Here is a 10,890-nt window from a genome sequence, read left to right as displayed (position 1 = left end):
ATTGGGGCAGGAGGTTAATCTAGATGATCCATGGGTCTCTCTTGATTTGTGTTATTTTTGTGACTGAAAACAAGAGTCCCTTCTAGAGGTAGACAGCTTACTAGCTCTAACATTTGTTAGAAGTATGAGAGTATTGCAGTGTTTTGAATATGCTAGCATAGAGAAGAGTGGTGAGTAGGCACTTCAATGGAAAGAAATGAGGTTTGTTCCTATATAGATGAGGCAGTTAAATCTGGTTTGTCACCTCAATAGACTGAGAACAAATTTTTGTTTGTGATCTTTGAATTACCAGAGTTGGGTTCTGCAGATCTACCAAGGCACACAGCATTTTCTAGAGCTCTAGTCAAGCAGGATGATGCATCCTCTGTGTATACTCCAAAAGCAGTTTCAGTGAGCCTTGTTCTTTGAATTTGTTCTTTCTTTTGGGTAGTTGCTTATGTTCATTTTGGGTTTTCCCAGGATAGAAATTTTGGAGAGAGGGTATGTTACCCACTTTGGATAGATGTAATTACTGTTGTTTGTTTTGGAGAGAAATGCTATGTAGAATATTGTAAAATTTTGACATGGAGAAAAGCTGGTAGGAATCACTCTTCCAGATTTTGTGCCTCCCTTCTGGAATGAACTTTGCTTTCCCTGTCTTAACTTAGATAGGTGAACATGACACATTCCTCTGGAACCCCCCAAACCAATCTTGATTCCAATTCCAGCTGCTGCTCTGTTTTGCTAACTCGGTTTCCCATTTGTCTTGTGAGGATTAGCTCTAGCCTCATAACTGAAACAGACCTCTAAATCCCAAAATAATGGAATTGCTGCTGGGACCATAGTTCTTCAGATGCATTGGGTAATAATAACCTCTGATGAGCCAAAGTGGTTCCTCCCCAGCTAAGATTAAAAAAACAGCGCTCAGACCCAAGCCCCATGCTGTGTACAGTTCTAACCTGGGCTTCTACCTCTGAGATCTCAGAATGTTTCTCTGTGCATACCAGTTTCTACTGCTGTTTAGGCTGCAGGGTCTTGGCCACAGATCTGACCAACCTAAACTCTTAGAATACATAGAGAGAAAATGGTGCTTACAGTTGTCTCTTATTTTCACCTTACCCAGGATAGAAATCTATCCATTTTCTTTCCAGGATCTAAAGATGTCAACTAGCATGTTTTCTGTGCTCCCTCATTCTGTCTCCACAAGGCAAAATAAATTTAAGGCAATAGCTTTTTCCCTTGTCTTAAGGCATACCAAAAGACAAATGTGTTTCTTCACAAAGGAAATCCCATTAGGATGCTTGTGCTTTCTGTTACCAGTTGGCCTGGCAACTTGCACAACCATCAAGGATCATTGTACTAGAGGAGCTGCTACTTCACCATCAGTCTTCTGTGCTGTCCTACATTAGGATTGCGCATGAGCAGGCCTGCCTGTTGTAGGTTTTTACAACTGTAGATTTTTTTTTACCTTTTTTTTGGGGGGGGGGGCAGTTACACAGTTTATTAAAGCTTATTTACAGTACAAAAAATGCTTGCCATAACAAATTATTGCAAAAATACAACACATTACAACACCCCCAACACCATTCCCCACCCACCACCAAGAGCTTATGGGGAACTACCAAAACATAGATTCAAGTTCCTCATTTCAATTCCCATACTTTTAATCCATAGATAAGGCGGATTCCAAATCTTTTTACAAGCCGAGTAGGACTGTCCTCTCAATTTCATTGTTAGCATATCTAGCTCTGCTGCCTCAAATAGCTTTTGCACAAATTCATCCCTTTCTGGAATTTTTGCAACCTTCCAATACCTGGCGTATAGAATTCTAGCTACGGTAACAATATGTACCCAAAGTTTTTTCTCTAATTTGGGGAGATTTTTCTTTACTATACTTAACAGATAAAATTCAGGTGTATGCGAAAGTCTTATTTTAAAGATTTTCTGGCACCAAATATTAATTAGGGTCCAATATTTTTTGGCGTAGGTACACTGCCACCAGATATGATACAGGGTTCCTTTCACCTTCCCACATTTCCAGCATTTGTTAGAGTAGCTTGGATAAATCTTGGCCAGCCTCTCTGGGGTTAAATACCATCTATAGGCCATTTTATACAGATTTTCCTTAAATTCAGATGCTAAAGTTAATTGGAGATTCTGTTTCCAAATATTTTCCCATTCTTCCAACTCAATATTGTATCCGAAATCCTTCAGCCACCTAATCCAACTCTCTTTGACCAATTCATCTTGCATTTTATTCATTAACAACCAATTATATATTCTGGAAATGAGTTTCTGCTTATCATATATTATCATGTCAAAGTCATTCGGTTTTTTAAAGAACCCCATTTTTTTTATCTGTCTGAAATCTAGAATTAACTTGTGTTTTTGTCCACCAGTCCAGTTTAATATTGTCATCTAAGATCAAATTTTGGGTGGCATCTAACAAAACACTATAATTATAGTTGGTATCCCAACAATAAACATTAGGATGCAGAGATGCTTCTACAGGGGATACCCAGAGAGGGACTTGAGTATAGAATATTCTTTTTATTTCGGTCCATATCTTAAAAATCGGTTTCCTAACTACATGTCGAAAAAAAATATTGTTTTCGAGGGGGGTCTGGTACCATACATATGAATGCCAGCCTTTAACTAAGCCTGCTCCCTCTAGTACAAGTAATCTTTTATTCTCCAGAAGTAGCCATTCCCTAGCCCAGACAAGGCAGCAAGCTTTGTAGTAAGTTCTCCACTCTGGCAGGTCTATACCGCCTCTTAGTTTGCTGTCTTGCAAAATTTTAAGTTTTATTCTTGGCTTTTTGTTTTGCCAAATAAAGGCCGATATCATCTTATCCAACTGTTGGAAAAAAGTTTGGGGGAGCGAGATAGGAATCATCTGGAAGAGAAAAAGTATTCTAGGTAATATGTTCATTTTAATAGAGGCTACTCTTCCCAACAAAGAGATTTGCAAATTTTTCCATCTGTTCAGGTCTGCCTGGATTTCCTTTAAAATTTTATCGTAGTTATCTTTTTGCAATGTTCTCAAATCACTTGTCACACATACGCCCAGATATTTCACTTTCTTCTCGCACCTGAAACCTGATTTATTCTCCAGGCATGTAATTTGTTCCTTTGTTAAATTTTATGTTAGAAATTGAGTTTTGTTCCTATTCACTTTAAAGCCCGATACTGCCCCAAACTGTTCAAGTCTCTTCTTAATATGGTCAATTGAAAGCATAGGATCTTCTACTATGAGTAAGACATCATCTGCAAATGCTTGAATTTTGTATTTTTCATCCTTAACTCCAGTTCCTTTAATTCCATGATCTTCTCTTATACTTTTAAGGAGAAATTCCAACGTTATTATAAATAGTAAGGGGGACAGTGGGCAACCTTGTTTCGTGCCCTGTTTAATTTCAATCACACCAGAAAGCTGGCCATTGAGGTTTACTTTTGCGTTTTGACTGGTGTATATTACTTCAACTAATTTACAAAATTTTCTTCCGCACCCAATGGCTTTTAGGGATTTTAGTATGAAACTCCAATTGACATTATCGAATGCCTTTTCAGCATCTACCATAATACCAGCAAATTGTTTATCTGGGTGTTCACGATAATACTCTAATATATTGAGGAGGTATCTTATATTCTGGCTCATCTTTCTCCCAGGAATGAAACCTGTTTGGTCAGCATGTATTACAGATGGAATGACTTTTTTGAGTCTGTTTGTCAAGATTGTAGCATATATTTTATAATCTGCATTTAATAGGGAGATAGGTCGATAATTCTTTATCTCTTGCGGGTCTGTTCCTTCCTTGTGTATTAAGGAAATTACTGCTTCTCTCCAAGATACTGGGATTACGGCCGAATCTTGAATTTCCTCGATCACATTCTTATATGGAATTAGTAGGGATTCTTCAAATGCCTTAAAAAATTCAATTGGTAGGCCATCTGGGCCCGGCATTTTATTGTTTTTCTGTTTTTGGATCGCTTCACAAATCTCATGAATAGTAATCGGTTCCTCTAGTGTTTCCTTCTGCACTTTAGTTAACTGTTGGATTTGAACTTCTTCAATATATTCCGTCTGCAGTTGTTCCAGAATCTCCTGTTTATTATAAAGGTTCTGATAGAAGTTTTGAATAATTACTTGCATTTCTGATGTTTTAGAAACCTCCTCATTCGCATCATTCTTGAGTAATCTGATAATGTTTTTCTCCCTTTCCTTTCTCAGCTTGTATGCCAGCCATCTACTAGGTTTATTTGCGTTCTCAAAATGATTTTGTTTCACCCATTTCAGCTTTTTTTTCCAATTCATCGGTGAGCAGCAGGTTAATTTCATGTTGTATAGCATAAACTCTTAATTTCGTCTCCTTCGAACTCCTCATTTTTTGTTGTTTTTCTTGTTCGCTTAATTCTGATATTAAGTCATTATAGGCCTTCATCCTTTCTCTCTTCCTTTTTGCCAAGTAACCAATTGCAATCCCTCTAAAAAAGGCCTTAAAGGCATCCCAGATAATTGGCATCGGCGTATCTTGTTTCAGATTATATTCAAAGAACATCTTAATTTCTTTCTTAGCTTTTTCTACAAAGGCTTCTTCTTTTAAGATTTGGAGGTTCAATGTCCACCGAGTTTTGGGACAAAAATTTTCTAGAGTTATCTGGACAGGGTTGTGGTCTGCGTAGGTTTTAGGTAGTATATGTGCTTGGGTGACTGACAGACCTAAGGGAGCGGACATCCAGCACATATCTATCCGCGACCAGCAATTATGGACGTGGGAGAAGTAGGTAAAGTCTCTGGTATGTGGGTTTTTCGTTCTCCAGATGTCAATTAAATTGAATTCATCTACGATTTTTAAGAAGGACGTAGGTAACAGGTTTCGAGATTTCTTCACTTTAGTGCTATCATATTTTTTATCTTTTATTACGTCTAGGACCGCGTTGTAGTCCCCCACAATGCAGAAATTTCCTGAGTGATGATCAAGCAATTTCAGGTGTAGTTTAGAGTAGAATTCCTCCTGACCATTGTTCGGTACATAAATATTACCAAAGGTTGTTTTTAGAACATATAAGAACATAAGAGAAGCCATGTTGGATCAGGCCAACAGCCCATCAAGTCCAACACTCTGTGTCACACAGTGGCAAAAAAATTTATATACACACATACACTGTGGCTAATAGCCACTGATGGACCTGTGCTCCATATTTTTATCTAAACCCTTCTTGAAGGTGGCTATACTTGTGGCTGCCACCACCTCCTGTGGCAGTGAATTCCACATGTTAATCACCCTTTGGGTGAAGAAGTACTTCCTTTTATCCGTTTTAACCTGTCTGCTCAGCAATTTCATCGAATGCCCACGAGTTCTTGTATTGTGAGAAAGGGAGAAAAGTACTTCTTTCTCTACTTTCTCCATCCCATGCATTATCTTGTAAACCTCTATCATGTCACCCCGCAGTCGACGTTTCTCCAAGCTAAAGAGTCCCAAGCGTTTCAACCTTTCTTCATAGGGAAAGTGCTCCAGCCCTTTAATCATTCTAGTTGCCCTTTTCTGGACTTTTTTCCCCCATTAATTTCTATTTCTATTAGTACAATTCTACCCATTTCGTCACTATATAGCATCTTGGATTTCACATTCTTTTGTACGTAAATGGCAACCCCCCTTTTTTTTTCAGAGGCACAAGAGTGATAGAGTTGGCCTAATTTCTTGTTTTGTAGAAATTTTAAGTCCTCTTTTTTGATATGGGTTTCCTGTAAGCATACTATTTGAGATTTGGTCTTTTGTAGTTGTAGGAAGATCTTTCTCCTTTTCTTTGGTTCATTAAGACTGTTTACATTGACTGAGATAATCTGTAGCTCCGATGTAGCCATCATTGGGTTATCTGATTATTATCAAGTCTCTGCTCTTTTTGCGTTTGTGATCTGGTCTTGATCCTTCCACCCTTCTTTTTCTGCAAGTCACTTACACTTGGGACTGTCTGTTCCGGCCTCCCTTCCTGCTCCTCTCCCGACTCAGAGTCTTGACTTTCCGTTGTTACAAAGTTTGTCCAAAATTCTTCGGCCTTATCCAGGGTGGTTAGGTTATATCTCCTAGATTGGTATGAAAAGAAAACTCCCTCTGGAACCAGCCATCTAAACTGTATTGCATTCTTAGTTAGCCATGTTGTGATTTTTTTATAGCCAAAACGTGTCTGTCTTACAGACCAAGGGATGTCTTTAAGAACTTTGACATTATTGCCATCCCATATTAGGCCTTCTTCTCTTGCCAGTCTCAATATCTTTTCACACGTTGAAATTCGTGTGAACCTAACGTGTATCTCTCTAGGGAGACTAAACTTTCTGGTGTGGGTAGATGTCACTCTCTTGGTCCATTCAATTTCAGATCTGCTCTCTATTAAGGCGTCATCCTCTCCAGACCTCAGCAACTTCAATATCTTGCTCTCCGTATTCTCCCCCCTGTCCTCTGGGATGTTTTGGAACCTTAAAACATAAGCCGCCTTTCCATCTCAAGTCTGGCAACTCCGTCTTCCAGCTCAGCAATATTTGCCTTATTTTCTCTTGTAGTGGCAGATGTTGCTTCTTCTTGGTCCTCCAACTTCCCTATTCTTGCTGAGAGCTCGTGTACTTGCTGGGTATTGGCTAACAGTTGTCTTTGAAATTCACCTAGTTGCTGGTTAGTTTTCTTAATTTCTCCCATTAGATCGGACTTAACTCCTTCTAAAGCCTCTCTATTCTGTTGGAAGCCCGTTAACATGATGTTTTGTAGCTTATCAGTGGCTTCCTGGCTGACTGAAGGGGTAGCAGGCTTACTTCCCCCTGGTGGGGTAGACTGACCATGTTTCTTAATTTTGGTCTCCATCTTAAATAAGCTTAACAATCTCCCACATTATTATTGATAACCAAGACTCTGTATCTGAAAATTTCTAATGGAACCTCTCAACTTACAATTTTCCTATTGATTTAATTAAATTTACCAATTTATCAATTAATTCGTTTGACCAGTTAATACAATTAATCAGTTATTTTATACCTTCAATCAATTACTAATACTCCAAAATTAATTGTCTAAGATTAATTCCCCAGTTAATTAAATTAAATAATCAGTTCATCAGTTAATCATATACCCGCAGTTATTGTCAAGGTCTTCTTGAAATTACAAAGGTTTAGTCCTTGCCTATACAGTTCTCTTGATCAACTCAGTCCCCTTTTCTTCTTTCTTCTGCTTCTCTTCTTCCCTTGCCTTGCCTTCTTTCTTCCTTTAGTTAGAACTCCAGCCTCTAAATCCAGTTAAGTCCAGCAACACTCCAAACTGGTCGACACCGCTTAGTTATCCAGCGCTATTTTAGTTTTATCCACTAGAGGGAGTCTAAGCCAATCTTCAAGGGAGGGGTAGCCGCAACACCAATGTATCGCTAAAAACCACCCCTTCTTTAGAAACTTTAGAGTCCCGCTCCCTTTTTCCGCCTTTCACCTTCCCGCTTCCAGAATGCTTCTTCAACCTCTCAAACTTTTCCGGACTTCACACGCTACTTCCATTCACCGTCTCTACTCTCCAATAACACAGTAATGCAATAACACAGTCTTATCCCCCTCTTTGCTCCTTCTCTCTTCACCAACGGCGCCATTTCTAACTCGTCTCTTCCTGCCTCAACCACCATGGCATTCCAAGTCCCGCTAATATAACGATTCGGCAGGAATCGTATGCACAAATTCTACTTAGATTTCCTTCTTCCAACAGCTACCGCCACCTCTAACTTCTCAGCTAGCTGTTAATAGCTGTTACCTTCAATCAGCCTCAGCTTGAAGTCTCGTTCCTCACTTCCCTCAAACCAAAAGTGCTCTCCGCCGCCGCCATTCTCTCCAGCACCACCTCCGCTTCTCTTGCTTGGCATGTTATTTCTGCTTAGTTTCTTTTTCTATTTCATTTGGTGTCTCTCTCCTTCTGTCCACCACATCCAGGTACGTTTTAAGATTCTTTCACCACCGAACCAGCGCTCAATTTTGAGGGTTAGCTTCCCCCCCTTCAGCTCTTCTCCGGCGACCTGGTTAGAACGCAGAAGCGTTAGCTAGCTCCGGACAAGGGAAAAGCCAGGTGTCAGCAGAAGAAGCCGCCGCTTCTCCTTCAGACACACCAGCCAGCTCCCCAGTCTACGAAGTACCCCCTGGTACTTCTTTAGGGGGTGTCCTCAGAAGTAGGACCCCTCCAAAAGCTAGCTAAACAGAACAAGCTCTGCGAGTACGCTCTGCCTCACCACGCCATAGACCGGAAGCCCACATCGGAGTTCACAACAGTAGATTTTTACAGATAAGAGCCTTCAGAGGGTGCTGTGCGCCTGAGCAGAAGCTTGTTCCTTCCCAGGGGCCATGTGCTCCTGCACAGCAGCACCCCTACCCTCAGTTCCTCTTTTGCCACTGAAGGATCAGGCTGGTCGATTGAGAGTCTCCTAGCTTCTAACTGCTCATGCACAGTACCCATGTCTGGCTGCACAGAAGATACTTGATGAACAACAGTTACAGGTAGGTGTAACCCTGTAGTCCTCCTTATACTTTAAGGATGGGTCCCTGATAGAACTTTGCAAAGTAGCCATTTCATAAATTATTACACCCTGGTAGGTGAGGTTGTGGTGTTGATGTGTTTGGAGAGGCTGTTCTCTAGAAAAGCCATTCCTCAGAGCCTGTGTTCCAGTATAGTCTCTAGATATGTTGGCCTTCTAGCCAACCAGCTGTAGACTACAGTGTGCAGTGCAGAACCAGGTATGGCTGATATCTACAGGTCAAAATATTATGAATGTTTAATTTATGCATTGTTAAGCTTATGTCAAAATCCAGGTATTTTTATCGAGATCTGAGTGGTACTTTCATGTTCCAATGAAAGCTACCAGTTAGAAAAGATGTTTCTTGAATGCTCAGTACTTGAACTTCACTGTCTTAGAACATCTCATAAGGCTCTTGTATGTATACATTTACAAGAGCCATTACTAGACTTCTGTCATCCTCAGCCTAGCTTTAGCATGGCCTTCAAAGCTTGAGAGGAAAGTTCTTTTGAGCTTTAATGTTTGTCACTTGAAAATATTAATCCTGTTAAATTGCTTGTTTTGTCTTTGCCACATTGCCAAGTTTACCCTTTGCAGAATAACATTTAAGTTTGACAAGGCAGAAAACCTGCTGAGCTTTTGAAAACAAAGTATTTCTGGTAAAAAGGCTTAATTGTATTAAAGATTTAAGTTTCAGTAAGTGTTAAAATAAGGTTATGAATCCATGTTTCTATGAGTGCTCTTAAATAAGGCTTCAGGTGTATGTTGGCATTATATAGTCTTGGTATAAATTAAAAGTAAAATTTGCATAATGAGACAGAAAGCTTACGTTTCAGATTGGCTAGGAGTTAAGAGCCCCGTGGTGCGGAGTGGTAAAGCTGCAGTACTGCAGTCCTAAACTCTGCTCACAACCTGAGTTCAATCCCGGTGGAAGCTGGGTTCAGGTAGCCAGCTCAAGGTTGACTCAGCCTTCCATCCTTCCGAGGTTGGTAAAATGAATACCCAGCTTGCTGGGGGAAAAGTGTAGATGACTGGGGAAGGTGATGGCAAACCACCCCATAAAAAAGTCTGCTGTGAAAACGTCATGAAAGCAACATCATCCCAGAGTTGGAAATAACTGGTGCTTGCATAGGGAACTACCTTTTTAATGGCACATTGCTAGTATAACAGCGGACACTGGATTTACAACATTTCAATACCAAGTTAAAAGGGAGACTTTTAATACGTAGCCCTTAATTCTTTAGCTGGGATCCAAAGTGCTGGTTAAACTCATGCAAGGGGTTTTGTGTGAACCTATGTGATTCTGGACTATTTAACTGTGTTGGATATTTATTTTGAATTAAAAAGTTAGCTATAAACCTTTGACTTTCTTATTTTGAGCAGCTGACCCCCCTCATATCATGTCATGTATATTGTCTTGGAAGCTTCTCTTTGTGTTAAAATTACATTATCATGTGGCATGGAGTCTGTCTGCCACATTAAGTGAAATGTCTAAAGCTCTTCTAGAAAAATGCAGCTATTCTAGATTTTCTGTATAATATTGCACGGCCATAATATAATGTAGGCTTTAATTGGCTTAGCCAGCAAGTTGGTCACTTAAAAATCACATATGCTTGTGGACTCTTTGTTCCTGTTTTGTCCGACCTATTACCTTATCATTGTTTGTTGGCCTCTGCTACATATTCTTTCTAGATACTGACATATTTAGCCACCTGATCCTGCTGGACAATATAATCTACCAACCCCTGATTCTTATGAAATTCAGCCAGAGGTGAACCCTGAACTCACAGTGATGCTTGCTAGAATATTTAATTAAAATGTTGTATAGGAATTAGAACCTCATCCTGTCTTAATACAGTCATTATAATCTACTTACTTGATTGTTTAATCCTGCATATAACATACTTACTTTGTAACTGAGTACCTCAAACTACATTTTTTAAATTCAGCAATTATTCAGTAATAATAATAATAATAATTATGACTATTGACTGGATTAAGTGGGATCTTTCTGCGGTTTTACTTATATTGCTACAGTTGCAGTAAGTGTTATAATGTTAGATGCAGTGATGCCAAGGGTGCCAACCTTTCTATCGATGTGGTATCCTTTCTGGGGGCTAAGTGGTTCCATGCTCATTATGCTTGATTCCATCTCTTCTCATTTGATAGCTTTACTTTTTATTAATCCTAAAACTATAATCAGTCTTTTGCTTTTTGCACACCTAGTGACTGAAACAGATCTGATTATGGATATACCTTTACCTCCCATCACTTCTGTTTAACTTTAAAATGGCTATGCTGGCTCCAGTGTTTAAGAGCAAGAGTGCTGTGGAAGGGGGTGTTTATCCCATTCTCATGTTCCATTTTCTGAATCTGTACAAG

The sequence above is a fragment of the Heteronotia binoei genome, chromosome 1 (assembly GCF_032191835.1).
Source record: "Heteronotia binoei isolate CCM8104 ecotype False Entrance Well chromosome 1, APGP_CSIRO_Hbin_v1, whole genome shotgun sequence".
NCBI classification, from domain to species: Eukaryota; Metazoa; Chordata; class Lepidosauria; order Squamata; family Gekkonidae; genus Heteronotia; species Heteronotia binoei.
The sequence above is the reverse complement of the archived record's forward strand: the minus strand, read 5'-3'. Positions refer to the sequence as shown.